This window comes from Moschus berezovskii, chromosome Y (genome assembly GCF_049115385.1).
Source record: "Moschus berezovskii isolate FMDL1 chromosome Y, NW_MosBer_1.0, whole genome shotgun sequence".
In the NCBI taxonomy this organism is placed as follows: Eukaryota; Metazoa; Chordata; class Mammalia; order Artiodactyla; family Moschidae; genus Moschus; species Moschus berezovskii.
This window is the reverse complement of record NC_142489.1, coordinates 59,717,356-59,737,449: the sequence shown is the minus strand read 5'-3', so window position 1 is coordinate 59,737,449 and position 20,094 is coordinate 59,717,356. Positions and strand designations below refer to the sequence as shown.

Below are 20,094 nucleotides of genomic sequence, written 5' to 3'. Positions count from 1 at the left end.
ACTTTTTATCCTCTTCTTTCACGTTCATTAAGAGGTTATTAATTCTTCTTCACTTTCTGCCATAAGGCTGGTGTCATCTGCATATCTTAGGTTATTGATATTTCTCCCTGCAATCTTGATTCCAGCTTGTGTTTCCTACAGACCAGTGTTTCTCATGATGTAATTTGCATATAAGTTAAATAAGCAGGGTGAAATATACAGCTTTGATGTACTCCTTTTCCTATTTGGAAACAATCTGTTGTTCCATGTCCAGTTCTATATATTGCTTCCTGACCTTCATACAAGTTTCTCCATATGCAAGTCAGGTGGTCTGGTATTTTCATATTTTTTAAAAAAAATTACACACTTCATTGTGATCCACAATTCAAAGGCTTTGGCATAGTCAATAAAGCAGAAAGAGATGATTTCCTGGATTTCTCTTCTTTTACCGAAAACCGAGTAGATGTTGGCCATTTGATCTCTAGTTCCTCTGCCTTTTCTAAATCCACCTTGAACATCTGGAAATTCATGGTTCCCATGTTACTGATTCATGGCTTGGAAAATTTTAAGGAACACTTTAGTAGAGTGTGAGATGAGTGCAATTGTATTGTAGTTCAGCATTTTCTGCCATTGCTTTTCTTTGAGATTGGAGTGAAATCTGATATTTCCCAGCCCTGTGTCCACTGCTGAGTTTTGAAAGTTTGCCAGCATATTGCATGCATCACTTTCACAGCATCATTTTTCAGGATTTTAAATAGTTCAAATGGAATTCCATCATCTCCAGTATCTTTGTTCATAATGATGCTTCCTAAGGCCCACTAGACTTCACTTTCCAGGATGTCTGGTTCTAGGTGAGTAATTTCGTGATTATCTGGGTCATGAAGTGTTTTTTTTTTTTTTGTACAGTCCTTCTGTGTATTCTTGCCATCTCTTCTTAATCTCTTCTGCTTCTGTTAGGTCCCTACCATTTCTGAATGTTTCTGCTGCTTTCCCAGATAACCTACAATTACAGTAATAAGTCTTAGAGAATGCTGTTCTGGCATACTGTCTCGGGTCACACAGAGTTCCAGGCCCAGGGTACCACTTCCATTCAGATGCAGGCCAAGAGGAGTCACCCAGAGTCATGGCTCAGACACACACAAGTGGAGACATGCCCTGGCTTGGCTGGCACTGTGACTTTGGAGCGCGCCACTCCTCCCAGCCCGCACGTCCCTCCACCCCATGGGTTTGCCTGTGCCCTCACCCGTATTCCTCCTCCTGCTCCTGCTCCTTCTATCCTCCTGAACAACCAACCGTAAGAAGCGGTAGTAAGGATATGACTTTGCCCCAGGAGCCAGGAATGCCCTGAATGATTCCACAAGCGACACTTTTCCTCTGATGGTTCTTCCACCTGAGCGGAGAGTAGGCTCTGCGGTAATTTTCACTCCCACAACTCAGCTCTACCTGCGGGAAAGCCAATGCCTCCACTGCACGAAGTGGGGGCAGTGGGAGCCAATCCCTCGGGGCTCCACGGCTTGGGTGTACCTGGTCCTGCTCCTCTGGGTTCTCCTCACGCTCTTGAAAGTACAGCAGCTCCCGTTTCTCGCCAACAGACACCAGGTTCACCTTCTCGATGATGTCTTCCACCAGTGGCTGGAGGTCTTGCCGGAACCCCACTATTTCTCCTTCCTGCAAAGTTTCTCCTTCCTCCACAGCCTCCATCCTGAAGAGGGTGACCACCATGACTGGTGCCCCCTGACCCCCGCTCTCTGTAACGTCCCTGATGGCCCCACCGACCCGGCAGGTCGCAGGGCCCATGTGGCCTGAAAACCAGTCTCATAAGTAAGAAAATTCAGGTTCCCTAAAACACTCCAGCCTTCCACTGGTCTTCCTTTCCTTGTTGCCCTTACCATGTACCAGGTTTGTGAAGGATGTGGGCCTGGAAGCACAGCAACTGGCTGACACAGCGGACCCACAGGCTTCAATCACTCCCCATCAATTAACTACTTGTGGACACTACCAGAAGGGAAGGTGAGACACACAGGAAGATCATTATGTCATCACCCATGCATGGTATGTTGGTGGGAAAGGCTTGGCTTCTACACCCTGACATTCCAAACAATTCAAGAGCCAATCAAATGGAATTTAAAGTCATTTCCTCAGGGGAACTCTGGTTGCAATAAGCCTGTGCCCATCTCTGATCAACACAGTTCAGTTCACTTCAGTCGCTCAGTTTTGCTCAACTTTCCGTGACCCCATGAATCACAGCACGCCAGGCCTCCCTGTCCATCACCAACTGCCGGAGTTCACTTAAACTCATGTCCACAGAGTCGGTGATGCCATCCAGCCATCTCATTCTCTGTCGTCCCCTTCTCCTCCCGCCCGAAAACTTTCCCAGTAACAGCGTCTTTTCCAGTGATTCAATTCGTCGCATGAGGTGGCCAAATATTGGAGTTTCAGCTTTAGCATCAGTCTTTCCAACGAACACCCAGGACTGATCTCCTTTAGAACGGACTGGTTGGATCTCTTTGCAGTCCAAGGGACTCTCAAGAGTCGTCTCCAAAACCACAGTTCAAAAGCATCAATTCTTCGGTGATTAGCTTTCTTCACAGTCCAACTCTCTCATCCATACATGACCACGGGAAAAACCATAGCTTTGACTAGATGACTCTTTGTTGGTAAAGCAATGTCTCTGCTTTTTAATATACTATCTAGGTTGGTCATTACTTTCCTTCCATGGAGTAAGTGTCTTTTAATTTCCTGGTTGTAATCAGCATCTGCAGTGATTTTGGAGTCCAAAAATATAAAATCTGACACTGTTTCCATTGTTTTTCCATCTATTTCCCATGAAGTGATGGGACCAGATGCCAAGATCTTTGTTTTTTGAATGTTGAGCTTCAAGCCAACCTTTTCACTCTCCTCATTCGCTTTCATGAAGAGGCTTTTGAGTTCCTCTTCACTTTCTGCCATAAGGGTTGTGTCATCTGAATATCTGAAGTTGATATTTCTTCCAACAATCTTGATTCCAACTTGTGCTTCTTCCAGTTCAGCGTTCCTCATAATGTACTCTGCATGAATAAGCAAGGTGACAATATACAGCCTTGACGTACTCCTTTTCCTATTTGGAACCATTCTGTTGTTCCATGTCCAGTTCTGACTGTTGCTTCCTGACCTGCATACAGGTTTCTCAAGAGGCAGGTCAGGTGGCCTGGTATTCCTATCTCTTTCAGAATTTTCCACAATTTATTGTGATCCACACAGTCAAAGGCTTTGGCATAGTCAATGAAGCAGAAATAGATGTTTTTCTGGAACTCTCTTGCTTTCTCCATGATCAAGCATATGTTGGCAATTTGATCTCTGGTGCCTGTGCCTTTTGTAAAACCTGATTGAACATCTGGGATTTCATGGTTCACATATTTCTGAAGCCTGGTTTCGGGGATTTTGAACATGACTTTACTAGCGTGTGAGATGAGTGAATTTGTGCGGTAGTTTGAGCATTCTTTGTTATTGCCTTTCTTTGGGATTGGAATGAAGACTGACCCTTTCCAGTCCTGTGGCCACTGCTGAGTTTTCCAAATTTGCTGGCATATTGAGTGCAGCACTTTCACAGCATCATCGGAGCAGCTGTGAAGAGATATCCCATGCCCAAGGTAAGAGAAACCCAAATAAGACGGTAGGTATTTTGAGGGGACATCAGAGGGTAGACACACTGATATCATGATCACAGGAAACTAGTCGATGTGATCACATGGACCACAGCCGAATGTGGTCCACTGGAGAAGGGAATGGCAAACCACTTCAGTGTACTTGCCTTGAGGACCCCAGGAACAGCATCAAAGGGCAAAATGATAGGATACTGAATGAGGAATTCCCCAGGTCGGTAGGTGCCCAATTTGCTACTGTATATCCGTGGAGAAATAACTCTAGAAGAAATGAAGGTATGGAGCAAAAGCAAAACCAATACCCAGTTGTGGATGTGCCTGGTGATAGAAGCAAGGTCCGGTGCTGTAAAGAGCAATATTGCATAGGAACCTGGAATTTAGGTCCATGAATCAAGGCAAATTGGAAGTGGCCAAACAGGAGATGGCCAGAGTAAACATTGACATTCTAGGAATGAGTGAACTAAGATGGATTGGAATGGGAGAATTTAACTCACAGGACCATTATATCTGTAACTGTGGGCAGGAATTCCTTTGGAGAAATTGAGTAGACAGCATAGTCAACAAAAGAATCCAAAATGCAGTACTTGAGAGCAATCTCAAAAACGACAGAATGATCTCTGTTCTTTACCAAGGCAAACCATTCAATATCATGGTAATCCAAATCTATTCTCTGATCAGTAATGCTGAAGAAGCTGAAACTGAAAGTTCTGTGAAGACCTGCAAGACCTTCTAAAACTAACACCCAAAAAAAGATGTCCTTTTCATTATAGGGGAATGGAAAACAGAAGTAGGAAGTCAAGAAACACCTAAAGTACGAGGCAAATTTGCCTTGGAGTACAGAATGTAGCAGGGTAAAAGGCTAGTAGAGTTCTGCCAAGAGAACGCACTGGTCAAGCAAACACCCTCTTCTCCTTTTCTTCCCACTTATATTGCCCTCTGAGGTCTAAACTCGCCATGAACTCACAAGTGAGAGTGTTTCCTGGTGTTCGGAACTTTTTAAACTTCTCCCTTTTTTATGCCTCCCTTCCCAGGACAGAGTTCCATTCTTATCTCTTTTGTCTCTCTTTGTATCTTTTATGTTTTTTCCGACCTCCTTTTGAAGCCAATGGGCTGCTTTTCTGGGTGCCTGATGTCCTCAACCGGCATTCAGTTGTTTCGTGGAATTTACTCAGTGTTCAAATGTTCTTTTGATGAATTTGAGGGAGAGAAAGTGGTCTCCCCATCATTTTCCTCCACCATCTCCTTCCCTACCTCCATTTTTTTTATTTCTAAAAGTAAAGAAGCATTATCAGTTGATGTCATCGATTTATAGAAACATGAATTCGTTCATATTTTAGTACCTAATAGTAAGCCTCTGATATTCAGAAGTATCCTAAGTAGGAAATTATAAATGTAGTTTGAAAGCTGAGGTCTGTACTAGGATCATTTATTTTAAAATCCAGGAATTTGTGCTGCTGCTGCTGCTGCTGCTAAGTCACTTCAGTCGTGTCCGACTCTGTGTGACACCATAGACAGAAGCCCACCAGGCTCCCCCGTCCCTGGGATTCTCCAGGCAAGAACACTGGAGTGGATTGCCATTTCCTTCTCCAATGTGTGAAAGTGAAAAGTGAAAGTGAAGTCGCTCAGTCGTGTCCGACCCTTAGCGACCCCACGGACTGCAGCCTATCCGGCTCCTCCATCCATGGGATTTTCTAGGCAAGAGTACTGGAGTGGTTTGCCGTTGCCTTCTCCGGGAATTTGTGCTACTGACTGGGAAAAATGCACAGCAAAAATTTTGAAAATTGTATTTTCTTCAGCCAGACTTTAATCCTGAGGGGAGAGCAGCATGGGGAACACATGTAAACCCATGGCTTATTCATAGCAATGAATGGCAAAAACCACTACAATATTGTAATTATTTAACTGCTCCAGCTAAAATAAATAAATGTTAAAAATGTTGTACAATCATAATGAATGTGATTTGTCTCAAAACATTTTTGATTAAAACACTTGTCTACTATTAGCATAGAAACCAAGGTTCCTTTATTGTTTATTGCTTGGATGAAATTTTACTTGCACACTAATTCTATTTCTTTATTTTTAATTATTATTATTTTATTGGTGGCTAATTACTTTACAATATTATATTGGTTTTCCCTCCTCCGTTTATCCTACTTCCGGGTCATCCATGTGCACCAGCCCCAAACGTCCTACATCATTTGTCGAACCTGGACTGGTGATTCGCTTCACATGTGATAATATACATGTTTCAATGCCATTCTCCTAAATCATCCCTCACCCACAGAGTCCAAAAGACTGTTCTATACACCTGTGTCTCTTTTACTGTCTCATATACAGGGTCATCGTTACCATCTTTCAAAATTGTTTGCGTTAGTATACTGTATTGTTGTTTTTCTTCCTGGCTTACTTCATTTTGTATAATAGGCTCCAGTTTCATCCACCTCATTAGAACTGATTCAAAAGTATTCTTTTTAATGGCTGAGTAAAACTCCATTGTGTATAGGTACCAAAGCTTCCTTATCAATTCATCTGCAGATGGACATATAGGTTGCTTCCATGTTCTTGCTATTATAAACAGTGCTTCAATGAACAATCGAGTATACGTGTTTCTTTCAAATCTGGTTTCTTCAGTGTTTATGCCAGGAGTGCGACTGCTGGATCGTATGGCAGTTCTATTTCCAGTTTTTTAAAGGAATTTCCACACTGTTCTCCATAGTGGCTGTAGTAGTTTTCATTCCCACCAACAGTGTAACAGGGTTCCCTTTTCTCCAAACCCTCTCCAGCATTTATTACTTGTAGACTTTTGGATAGCAGCCATTCTGACTTGTGTGAAATGGTACCTCTTTGTCATCTTGATTTGAATTTCTCTGATTATGCGGGATATTGAGCATTTTTTCATGTGCTTGTTAGCCATCTGTATGTCTTCTTTGGATAAATGTCTGTTTAGATCTTTGGCCCATTTTTTGATTGGGTCGTTTATTTTTCTGGAATTGAGCTGCAGGAGCTGCTTGTATATTTTGGAGAATAATTCTTTGTCAGTTGTTTCAGTGGCTATTATTTTCTCCCATTCTGAAAGCTGTCTTTTCACCTTGTTTATAATTTCCTTTGCTGTGCAGAAGCTTTTAATCTTCATTAGGTCCCATTTGTTTATTTTGCTTTTAGTTCCAATATTCTGGGAGGTGGCTCATGGAGGATCCTTCTGTGATTTATATCAGAGAGTGTTTTGCCTATGTTCTCCTCTAGGAGTTTTATAGTTTCTGGTCTTACATTTAGATCTTTAATCCATTTTGAGATTGTTTTTGGGTATGATGTTAGGGGGTATTCTAGTTTCATTCATTTACCAGTTTCCCCAACACCACTTGTTAAAGAATCTGTCTTTTCTCCATTTTATATTCTTGCCTCCTTTGTCAAAGTGAAGGTGTCCATAGTTGCATGGATATATCTCTGGACTTTCTATTTTGTTTCATTGATCTATATTTCTGTCTTTATGCCAGTACCATACTGTCTTGATGATTGTGGTTTTGTAGTAGAGCCTGAAGTTCAGCAGGTTGATTACCTCAGTTCCATTCTTCTTCAAGATTGCTTTGGCTATTCGCGGTTTTTTGTATTTCCATACAAACTGTGAGATTACTTGTTGTAGCTCTGTGAAAAATACTGTTGGTAGCTTGATAGGGATTGCATTGAATGTATGTTACTTTAGGTAGTATACGCATTTTCACAATTATCGGGGACCAGCCTCGATATGGCCCAGGATATCCTCGGGATGAACGGCGTCGGCGTCAGTGAGAGAGAGAGAGAGAGAAAACCCAAGCACGGGGTTTGCTCTGCTTACGTAGGCCGCAGGCGCCCTCTTGAATCACCAGAGGCACCCCACCAGGGCACCACCTCAAGTGGGTCTTAGAAGCCCAGGCAGATTAATAAACGCAGAGGGCCCAGCACTCCAAGGATCTCAACCAGAAAAAGGAGAATAGAGAAAAGGACAGAAAAAGAGAAAGAACGACATGGGGAGACCAAGCTTCAGTGAGCAAGGCCCAAAACTTTATTTTCCAGTGCTGCTTTTATACCCTAAGTTGTGCACATAAAAACTAGAGAAAGGGAGGTATAGACTCACACCAAAATCAGGCGGGGTCTGCAGTCTTGACCCTTATCAGGATCAGGGCTTATTTTTGTATATCTCATGATAAACAAAAGTTTTAGGTGGTTTACATCATCTTCTGGCCAGGAGGCCTGCTGACAGTTTATGGCCCTCTCTCCTAACAAAGGTTAGTTAGCTAGAAAAAGTCTTATATTCTTTTAAAGTGATTTTCGTAAAGTCATGTGCTAGACACATGACAAAGTTACATTCCTATAAGGCAAAAGTGTAGTGAGCTACAAGAAAGGAATTTATTAACTTAAGATCTGATGTGGTTAAATCAAAGGCTACTACTTATACTCTCTATATGTGATTAATATATTTCCAAGGATACAATAGATAAACTTTGCAGCAAGCATTGATTCAACAATGAAATCTTTTTTTTACTACTATTCTAATGATTTTTATTTCTTCAACAAATTCCTGTATTTTAGAATATTAGGCTTTCTGTCCTTGCATGGTTCGAGGCTGTAAACAGTCACATTCATAGTTGTAAAAGCCCGGACAAACTTGTCATGCAAGTTAGAAAGCTATCAGAGGGGCTTGGATTGGAGCACTCCTATTAAGCCGAGGAGAACTTTTAAACTACAGCTCTGAATTAATTTTTTCAGAGATAGGTGGTTGGGGGGAAGCCCCCGTAAGTATTAAAGGACTTGATAAGAGGTGTAAGAGAGTAAGGCAGTCAGACTCCGGTTTTCTTTGGGGTAGATGCTCAGCTAAGTTCAGGGGGTTCCTCGAGTCCTGATTAGCCTTTGCCCATCAGGCCTCTTCCCCAATTGACCATTGCCAAGGGTAGGATTTCCCTCACTGGCTCCTGGCACACAATATTTATTCTTCTAATCCATGAACATGGTATATTTCTCCATCTATTAGTGTCCTATTTGATTTCATTCACCAGTGTCTTATAATTTTCTATAGAAGTCTTTTGTTCCTTTCCTCCTCCCAGCCCAACCCCTCCCTATCCCAGTTTTAGCACGGCACTGGCCTCAGTCTTGACAGGAAGGCAACGGGCCCAACATGGCGGCAGCCAACAGCAACCACTCGTTCTACCCCATCACGGTGCTCATAGACGAGCTCCACAAAGAGGATGTTCAGCTTTGCCCCAACAGCATCTAGAAGCTGTCCACCATTGCTTTGACCCTTGGGGTCGAAAGGGCCCACGGTAAACTTCTGCCCTTCCTTACAGAAACAGTCTATGATGAGGACGAGGTCCTTTTGGACCTAGCAGAGCAGCTGGGCACTTTTACCACTCTGCTGAGTGGCCTCAAGTACATGCACTGCCTGCTGCTGCCCCTGAAGTTTCTGGCCACGGTGGAGGAGACGGTGGTGCTGGATAAGGCAATGGAATCCCTGTGGGACATCTCGCATGAGCACTCCCCCTCCGACCTTGAGGTCCACTTCGTGCCCCTGGTGAAGTGGCTGGCGGGCGGAGCCTGGTTCACCTCCCACACTTAAGCCTGCGGCCTCTTCTCTGTCTGTTACCCCCGTGTGTCAAGGGCCATCAAGGCAGAGCTTCAACAGTACTTCCAGAACCTATGTTCAGATGACACCCCCATGGTGCTGTGACCCACAGCCTCCAAGGTTGGGGAGTTCGCCAAGGTGCTGGAGCTGGACAACATCAAGAGCGAGATGGGGCTGCTAGCAGTGGAGACATGCGTGAACATCGCCCAATTCCTGCCCCAGGAGGCCCTGGAGGACCTGGTGATGCCCACCCTGTGCCAGGCTACCGAGGACAAGTCCTGGCGCGTCCGTTACATGGTGGCCGACAAGTTCACAGGGCTCCAGAAAGCAGTGGGGCCTGAAATCACCCAGAAGAACCTGAGTCCTTCCTTCCAGAACCTGATGAAAAACTGTGAGGCTGACTGAGGTGAAGGTTGCCGCCTCCCACAACGTCAAAGAATTCTGTGGAAATCTCTCCGTTGACTGTCGGGAGAATGTGATCATGACCCAGATCTTGCCCTGCATCAAGGTGCTGGTGTCTGATGCCAACCATCTCGTCAAGTCAGCCCTGGCCTCCATCATCATGGGCCTCTTTCTGATCCCGGGCAAAGACAGCACGATCAAGCACCTCCTGCACCTCTTCCTGGCCCAGTTGAAGGACGAGTGCCCGGAGGTGCGGCTGAACATCATCTCCAACCTGGACTGCATGAACGAGGTGATCGGCTTCAGGCAGCTGTTGAAGTCCCTACTCCCTGCCATCGTGGAGCTGGCGGAGGATGCCAAGCGGCGGATGCGGCTGGCCATCATCAAGTATATCCCTCTGCTGTCGGGACAACTGGGGGTGGAGTTCTTTGATGAGAAATTCAAATCTTTGTGCATGGCCTGGCTTGTGGATCATGTCTATGCCATCCGCGAGGCGGCTACCAGCAACCTCAAGAAGGTGGTGGAGAGGTTTGGGAAGGAGTGGGCCCATGCGACTATCATCCCCAAGGTCTTGGCCATGTCTGGGGACCCCAACTCCCTGCACCGCATGACCACACTCTTCTGTATCAATGTGCTGTCTGAGATCTGTGGGCAGGACATCACCACCAAGCACATAATGCCCACCGTGCTGCACATGGCCGGGGACTCTGTTGCCAACATCCGCTTCAACGTGGCCAAGTCCCTGTAGAAGATCGGGCACATCCTGGACAACAGCACGCTGCAGAGCGAGGTCAAGCCCGTCCTTGAGAAGCTGACCAGAACCAGGACGTGGACGTCAAGTACTTCGCCCAGGAGGCTCTGACTGTTCTGTCTCTCCCCTGATGCTGGAAGAGGACCCACCGCTGGCCTACGGTGCCCACCCTCCCCCGCCAGGCCCCTCCCTGGGGGGACAGTGGGGGTCCTTGGCTGTTACTCCCCGTGCATGCTCTGACCCCAGGTCCCTCCCCTGGCACGGTTCCTCCCTCAGACCGGGACTCCGACTTCTCACGTCCACCCCTCACGGGGCTGGGGGTGCACAGGGTGGGACGGAGCAGAGCCCTGGGAGGACGGGGCCGCTCCCGCCAGGTGGGGAGTGGGGCGAGCACCCCGGTCGCCAGCCAGTGCTGCTGCATGGGGGCCCCTCCCCCATCTCCTCTGCCTCCCTCCCTTCCTCCTGGTGGTTTTTTGTGTTAGTTGTGCAGTTTTTATTTTATTCCCTTTCCCCCTTTTTCACAGAGAAATAAATGTCTAGAAATTAAAAAAAAAAGAAGACTTTTGTTGCTTTAGGTAGATATATCTCTAAGTATTTTATTATTTTCGTTGCAACAGTGAATGGAATAGTTTCCTTAATTTCTCTATTTTCTCATTATTAGTATATAGGAATTCAAGGAATTTCTGTGTGTTGATTTTATATCCTACAACATTACTGTATTCATTGATTAGCTCTAGTAGTTTTCTGGTAGAGTCTTTAGGGTTTTCTGAGTAGAGGATCATGTCATTGGCAAACAATGAGGGTTTTACCTCTTTTCCAGTTTGGATTCATTTTATGTATTTTTCTGCTCTGATTGTTGTGCCCAAAACTTCCAGAACTATGTTGAACAGTAGTGGTAAGAGTGGCCACCATTGTCTTGTTCCTGACTTTAGTGGAAATGCTTTCAATCTTTCACCATTGAGGATAATGTTTGCTGTGGGTTTGTCATATTAGCATAGGCTTAATGAAGATCAAGTCTAATGAAGCCTCCCACAAGAATACTGAAAAGCCCACAAGCATGACAAAATTAGAGCCTCTTTAGCTTACTACTCCCATACCAGAAATAATATATAAGAAACTGAGCGATTAAGTACCAAAATACTCACCAAAATACTGGGATATTTTTAGTATCACGTAGATTTAAAACCCTAGGAATTAACAACAGCATTGTAAACCATACGAGGTTTCTTCCTGTCAGTTCAATTCAGTTCAGTTAAGTTGCTCAGTCATGTCATATCACAAGTAAGACCAGTTAATATGTAATTTTTAATATTTTAAATGTTAAGATGACATATACTGCCTGTTAACTTGTGTTTTGTCTGATCATACATTGCCCTTGTTTGAAATGTTTTACACAGGCATTCATGAATGGGATTTTGCATAGGGAAGTGGAGAAGGAAATGGCAATCCACTCCAGTGTTCTTGCCTGCAGAATCCAAGCGAAGGGGGAGACTGGTGGGCTTCGGTCTATGGGGTCACACAGAGTGGGACACGACTGAAGTGACTTAGCAGCAGGAGCAGTGGGTTTGTTGTATATAGCTTTTATTATGTTGAGGTATGTTCCTTCTATTCCCATCTTCTGGAGGGTTTTTATCATAAATCCATGCTGAATTTTGTCAAAGGCTTTCTCTGCATCTATTGAGATATTCATTTTTTTTCAGTTTGTTAATGTGCTGTATTTCATTGATTGATATACTGATATTGAAGAATCATTGCATTCCTGGGATAAAGCCCACTTGGTCATCATGTATGATCTTCCTAATGTGTTGTTGGATTCTGATTGTCAGGATTTTGTGAAGGAATTTTGCATCTATGTTCATCAGTGATATTGGGCTGTAGTTTTCTGTTTTTGTGAGATCTTTGACAGGTTTTGTGATTAGGGTGATGGTGGCCTCGTGGAATGAGTTTGGAAGTTTCCCTTCCTCAGCAATTTTCTGGAATAGTTTGAGTAGAATAGATGTTACCTTTTCTCTAAATTTTTGGTAGAATTCAGCTGTTATGCTTTCTGGCCCTAGGCTTTTGTTTGCTGGGAGATTTCTGATTACAGCTTCGATTTCCGTGCTTGTGATGGGTCTGTTAAAATTTTGTATGTCTTCCTGGTTCAGTTTTGAAAAGTTGTATTTTTCTAAGAATTTGTCCATTTCTTCCAAGTTGTCAATTTTATGGCCATATAATTTCTGATAGCAGTCTCTTATGATCCTTTATATTTCTGTGTTGTCTATTGTGGTCTCTCCTTTTTCTTTTCTGGTTTTATTGATTTGGATTTTCTCCCTTTGTTTCGTGATGAATCTTGCTAGTGGTTTGTAAATTTTATTTACCCTCTCAAAGATCCAGCTTTTGGTTTTGCTGATTTTTGCTATGGTCTCTTTTATTTCTTTTGCATTTATTTCTGCTTAGTTTTAAGATTTCTTTCCTTCTGCTAACCCTGGGGTTCTTCATTTCTTCCTTTTCTAGTTTCTTTAGATGTAGCGTTAGGTTATTTAGTTGACTATTTTCTTGTTTCTTGAGGTACGCCTATATTTCTATGAACTTTCCCCTTAGCATGGCTTTCACAGTGTTCCATAAGATTTGGTTTGTTGTGTTTCCATTTTCATTCATTTCTATGCACATTTTGATTTCTTTTTTGATTTCTTCTATGATTTGTTGGCTATTCAGCAGCGTGTTGTTCAGCCTCCGTATGCTGGCATTTTTAATAGTTTTTCTCCTGTAGTTGAGATCAAATCTTTCTGCACTGTAGGCAGAAAAGATGCTTGAAAATTTTCAATTTTTTTTTTTTTTTGTATTTACCAAGTCAAAATTTATGGCCCAGGATGTGATCTATCCTGGAAAAGGTTTTGTGTGCACTTTAGAAAAAGGAGAAATTCTTTGTTTTGCCGTGAAATGCCCTATAGATATCTATTAGATCTATCTGGTCTATTGTATCATTTAAAGTTTGTGTTTCGTTGTTAATTTTCTGTTTAGTTGATCTATACATAGGTGTGAGTGGGGTATTAAAGTCTTCCACTATTATTGCGCTGTTGTTAATTTAGCCTTTCATACTTGTTAGTAACTGTCTTACATATTGCGGTGCTCCTATGTTGGGTGCATATGTTTATAATTGCTATATCTTCTTCTTGGATTGATCCTTTGATCAATATGTAGTTTCCTTCTTTGTCTCTTTTCACATCCTTTGTTTTAAAGTCTATTTTATCTGATATGAATATTGCTACTCCTGCTTTCTTTTGGTCTCTATTTACATGAAATATCTTTTTCCAGCACTTCACTTTCAGTTTGTATGTGTCCCTTGTTTTGAGGTGGGTCTTTTGCAGACAACATGATAAGGGTCTCGTTTTTGTATCTATTCAGCCAGTCTTTGCCTTTTGGTTGGGACATTCAAACCATTTACATTTAAGGTAAATATTGATAGGTATGATCCCATTGCCATTTTCTTTACTGTTTTGGGTTCAAGTTTACGTACCTTTTCTGTGTTCCCTGTCAAGAGAAGATCCTTTAGCATTTATTGGAGAGCTGGTTTGGTGATGCTGAATTCTCTCAGCTTTTGCTTGTTTGTAAGGTTTTTGATTTCTCCTTCATATTTGAATGAAATCCATGCTTGGTACAATCATCTGGGCTGTAGGTTACTTTCTTTCATCACTTTAAGTATGTCGTGTCATTGCCTCCTGGCCTGAAGAGTTTTTGGTAGAAGATCACTTGTTATCTTTCTGGGAACCTCCATGTGTTTTATTTGTTGGTTTTCCCTTGCGCCTTTTAATATTTGTTCGTTGTGTTTGATTTTTGTTAGTTTGATTCATGTTTGCCTTGGAGAATTTGGCCTTGGGCTTATCCTGTTAGGGACTCTCTGTGTTTCTTGGACTTGATTATTTCCTTCCCCATTTTAGGGAAGTTTTCAACTCTTATCTCCTCAAGTATTGTCTCATGGTCTTTCTTTTTGTCTTTTCTTCTGGGACTTCTATGATTAGAATGTTGGGGCACTTAACATTGTTCCAGAGGTCTCAGAGATTGTCTTCATTTCACTGAATTCATTTTTCTTTTTTCCTCTCTGTTTCATTTATTTCTACAATTCTATCTTCTACCTCACTTATCCTATCTTCTCTCTCCATTATTCTACTATTGGTTCCCTCCAGAGTGTTTCGGATTTCATCTATTGCATTATTCATTATATAGTCACTCTTTTTTATTTCCTCTAGATCCTTATTAAATGTTTTTTGCATCTTCTCGATCATTATCTAGAGGTTATTTTTCTGTAATTCCAGTTTGTTATCAAGATTTTGAATCATTTTCATTGTCAATATTCATAATTATTTATCAGGTAGATTCCCTAAAACTTACTCTTTTTTTTTTTTTTTTGGCTGGGCCTTTGTACTGTTCCTTTACTTGCTGAGTATTTCTCTACCTCTTCATCTTGCTTATATTGTTCTGTTTGTGGTGGCCTTTCAGTCTTCTGGCAGCTTGTGGAATTTTCTTTATTGTGCAGTTTCAATGCTGTGTGTGGCCTTGGATGGGTGGCATTTTTAAGTTTCCCTAGTTAGCGAAGCTTGTGTCGGTGTTCTGGTGGGTGGAGCTGGATTTCTTCTTTCTGGAGTGCAATGAAGTGTCCAGTAATGAGTTTTGAGTTATCAGTGGGTTTGGAGTGGCTTTGGGAAGCCTGTATATTGAAGCTCAGTGCTGTTCTCCTGTGTTGCTGGAGAATTTGTGTGGAAAGTCTTTCTCTGAAACTTGTTGACCCTTTGGTGTTGCCTGGTTTCAGTGTAGGTATGGAAGCATTTGATGAGCTCCTTCAATTAATGTTCCCTAGAAAATCAGTTCTCTGGTGTTCTCAGGATTTGGACTTAAGCCTCTGGCTCTGGTTTTCAGTCTTATTTTTGCAGTAGGCTCAAGACATCTCCATCTGTCTCTTCCTATGCAGTTCCTTCTGTTTAAGCTTCTTCTGTTTGCTGGTCTCTTCAGTGTCTAATTCCCTTCCTGACACAAGGCGGCAGTGGTAGACAATTTTTTTAGGCACACCTGTTCAGTCGTGCTGTGGGGAGGGAGGTAAGCTGCAGACAAATACCAGTGGCATCTGTGGGGAGTGCTTGCAATGTCTCAGCCACACTGGGTTTACCCCTGCTCACGGCATGTGTGCTGTCCCAGTCTACACTGCACAGGCTCTAGATTGCTCTGCTGGGAACAATCCGAGGCTGTCGCTGGGTTGGATGTACATCCATGGTCTAAGCCACTCAGCTTCTGATTTTCCGGTACTCCACAAAGGTTTAGACTCAGTTGGGCCTGAATTTTTTGCCCTTCCTGGTCTGAGCAGCTCAGGTGAGCAGGTGTTTGACCAGCAGAGTCACTGTGACTTATTCCCTCCCCAATCCCTGCTCCTCGGTTTTCTGGGCGTACCACCAGCGCACCCTCTCAGGCCGATATTGACTGGCCAGAACCCAAGAAATCTTGGTTAGCAACAAGGCCTGCTTGAAGCTTGGTATCAGATGCCTCTCTGGTGCCACGATTGCTTGCTTCCTGCTCTGGCTGTCCTCCCCTGCCGTCTCAGCTGGGGATGGTGGATGGGCTGACCACAGCTGGCTAGCACTGTTCAGTCCTTTGTTCTCTGAGTGGGCCTGGAAGTGTCTTAGCTTGGGGGTTTTCGCCATTTCACGAGGTAACTATCACACAGTCTGCTTATCTATCTTAAGTTAGTTCCCTCAGATTGCCCTCAGGGCATTCAGGCCCGGTCCTTACTCTAAGGGATGCAGCCCGCGCCTCCCTGCCCAGTCCCAGCTTTCTAGGGGGGGTGTGGGCGGCTGCACTGCTTCTCCCATGGAGCTACTACTGGGCACGTAGTCTGTAGATTTTAATTATTTATTTATTGTTTCTCCTGGTTACGTTGCCCTCTCAGGTTCCAAGGGTTGCCACAGATTCACCAGTGAGTGTTTCCAGTGTCTGGAAACTTCTCTCTTTTTTTAAACCTCCCTTTCAGGGACAAATCTCCATCCCTCCCTCTTTTCTCTCACTTTTTATCTTTTATGTTATTTCCTACCTCCTTTTGAAGACAATGTCTTGCTTTTATGAGTGCCTGATGTCCTCTGCCGGCCTTCAGAATTTGTTTTGTGGGATTTACTCAACATTCAAATATTCTTTTGATGAATTTGTGGGGGAGAAAGTTGTCTCCCCGTGCTATTCCTCCTCCATCTTCCTGTCTCTTCCCTCACACTAATACTTAAAATTTATTCAATTCAAAGATTTGTTTCTTTTAGAGCCTACAGTTCCCATATTTTCTTTAAAAATGCATTATACCATCTTCTATTAACCACCTTAGTTGATATTTGTTATTACTTTCATTAAATATATGTTAGAGTGTCACCTTGCTTATTTAACTTATATGCAGAGTACATCATGAGGAACGCTGGGCTGGAAGAAGCATAAGCTGGAATCAAGATTGCCGGGAGAAATATCAATAATCTCAGATATGCAGATGACACTACCCTTATGGCAGAAAGTGAAGAGGAACTCAAAAGCCTCTTGATGAAAGTGAAAGAGGAGAGTGAAAAGGTTGGCTTGAAGCTCAACATTCAGAAAACAAAGATCATGGCATCTGGTCCCATCACTTCATGGGAAATAGATGGAAAAACAGTGGAAACAGTTTCAGACTTTATTTTTTGGGGCTCCAAAATTTCTGCAGATGCTGATTGCAACCATGAAATTAAAAGACGCTTGCTTCTTGGAAGGAAAATTATGACCAACCTTGATAGTATATTAAAAAGCAGAGACATTACTTTGCCAATCAAGGTCCGTCTAGTCAAGACAATGGTTTTTCCCGTGGTCATGTATGGATGTGAGAGTTGGACTGTGAAGAAAGCTGATCGCCGAAGAATCGATGCTTTTGAACTGTGGTGTTGGAGAAGACTCTTGAGAGTCCCTTGTACCTCAAGGAGATCCAACCAGTCCATTCTAGAGGAGATCAATTCTGGATGTTCATTGGAGGGACTGATGCTAAAGCTAAAGCTGCAATACTTTGGCCACCTCATATGACGACTTGACTCACTGGAAAAGACTGATTCTGGGAAAGTTTGGGGGCGGGAGGAGAAGGGGACGACGGAGAATGAGATGTCTGGATGGCATCACCGACTCTGTGGACATGGGTTTGAGTGAACTCCGGGAGTTGGTGATGGACAGGGAGTCCTGGCGTGCTGTGATTCATGGGGTCGTGGAGAGTAGGACACGACTGAGCAACTGAACTGAACTGAACTGAACTGAAGTGAACTGAGAGTGATTTGAAGAAGCAACTCTAGAGACATTGAGTGTCGTTGCTGAGTCAACAAGTTGTCTTCAACTCTTTTGTGACACATGTGCAACAGGCCTCTCTATCGTTCACTATCTCCCAGAGTTTGTTCAAATGCATGCCCATTGTATTTCAGATATGGTCCTACCATATCATCCTCTATTACTCCCTTCTTTTCCTGTCACCAATCTTTAAAAGCATCATGGACACTTACAGTGAATTGACACTTTGCATGAGCTGGCCAAAACTGAATTTTCAACTTCATCATTAGTCCTTCGATTGAATACGTAGGGTTGATTTCCTTTAGGATCAATTGGCTTAATATCCTTGCAATCCAAGGGATCCATAAGAGTCTTTATTTTTTGGAGATTCAAAATCACTACAGATGGTGATTGCAGCCATCAAATTAAAAGATGCTTTCTCCTTGGAAGGAAAGTTATAACCAACAAAGATAGCATAATAAAAAGGAGGGACATTCGTTTGCCAACAAAGGTCCATCTAGTCAAGGCTATGGTTTATACAGTGGTCATGTATGAATGGGAATGTTGGACTGTAAGAAAAGCTGAGCGCCGAAAAATTGATGCTTTTAAACTGTGGTTTTGGAGAAGACTCTTGAGAGCCCCTTGGACTTCTAGGAGATCCAACCAGTCCATCCTAAAGGAGATGAGCCCTGGGTATGCGTTGGAATGTAACACCGTAAAGCTGAAACTCCAATAGTTTGGACACCTGATGCGAAGAGCTGACTCATTGGAAAAGACCGTGATGCTGGGTAAGATTGAGGGCAGGAGGAGAAGGGGATGGTAGAGGATGAGATGCTTGGATGGCATTGCTAATCAATGGACATGAGTTGGGGTGGTCTCTGGGAGATGGTGTTGGAAAGGGAGGCCTGCCATGTTGATGGGGTCACAAAGAGATGGACATGACTGATCGACTGAACTGAAATGAAGCGTCTTCGGCAGCAGCACAGATGAAAGTCATCGAATCTTCTTCTCTCAGTCTTCTTTATATTCCAGCTCCCACATCTTCACATGACTACTGGATAAACAACAGGGACTTGTGAAGTGGAGGCCTTTGTTACCAAGGTGAATGTCTCTTCTCAATACAATGTCTAGGTTTGCAATAGAGTTTTCTCCAAGAAGAAATTGCCTTTTACCTGATGACAGCCCTTCACCAAAGTTGAAAGAATGTGGTCCACTAGAAATGGGAAAGGCAAACCACTTCAGGATTCTTGCCTTGAAAACCACATGAAGACCATGAAAACAAAAAGATAGGACATTGGAAGATAAACCCTTGGTAGGTTCACAATATGCTTCTAGAGATCCGTGGAGAAATACCTCCAGAAATAATGAAGCAATTGAGCCAAAGCAAAATCAACAACCAGTTGGAATGGGACGGTGATGGAATCAGGGTTTCATGCTGTAAAGGGCAATATAGCATAGGAACCTGGAATGTTAGGTCCTTGAATCAAGGCAAATTGTAAGTGGCCACACAGGAGATGGCAAGAGTGAACATTGACATTCTAGGAATCAGTGAACTAAGGTGGACTGGAATGGGAGAATTTAACTTACATGACCATTATATCTGTAACTGTGGCAAGAATCCATTTGAAGAAGTGGAGTAGCCATCATACGCAACAAAAGAGTCCAAAATGCAGTACTTGGGTACAATCTCAAAAATGACAGAATGATCTCTGTTCTTTTCCAAGGCAAATGATTCAATAAACGGTAATCCAAAACTTTTCTCTGATCAGCAATGTTGAAGAAGCTGAAGTTGAAAGTTTTGTAAAGACCTATAAGACTTTCTAAACTAACATTCAAAAAAGATGTCCTTTTCATTATAGGGGACTGGAAGGCAGAAGTAGGAAGTCAAGAAGCACCTAGAGTACCAGTCAAATTGACCTTGGAGTACAAAATGAAGCACAGCAAAGTCTAATAGTGTTCTGCCAAGAGATAACACTGGTCATGAAAACACCCTTTTCCAGCAACACAAGAGAAGACTCTACACATGGACATCATCAGATGGTAGACACTGAAATCAGATTGATTATCCTCTTTGTAGCCAAATTAGAGAAGCTCTATACAGTCAGCAAAAACAGGACAGGAAGCTGACTATGGCTCAGATCATCAGCTCCTTATTGTCAAATTCAGACAGAAGTTGACGAAAGTGGAGGAAACCACTAGACCATTCAGATATGACCTAAATCAAATCCCTTATAACTATACACTGGAAGTGCAAAATACATGTAAGGGACTAGATTCGATTGACAGAGTGCCTGATGATCTATGGATGGAGGTACCTTCCATTGACAGGAAACAGGGATCATGACCATCCCCAGGTAAAGAAATGTGAAAAATGAATGACTGACTGAGGAGGCCTTACAAATAGCTTTAAAAAAAAGGGAAACAAAAAGTAAAGGAAAAAATGAAAGATA

At 43.0% G+C, this 20,094-nt stretch overlaps 1 pseudogene; it reads left to right on the top strand.

Moving 5' to 3' along the window:
* The first annotated feature begins 8,769 nt into the window (after window positions 1-8,769).
* Window positions 8,770-10,497, top strand: LOC148773129 (serine/threonine-protein phosphatase 2A 65 kDa regulatory subunit A beta isoform pseudogene; annotated as a pseudogene).
* The last annotated feature ends 9,597 nt before the right edge of the window (window positions 10,498-20,094 follow it).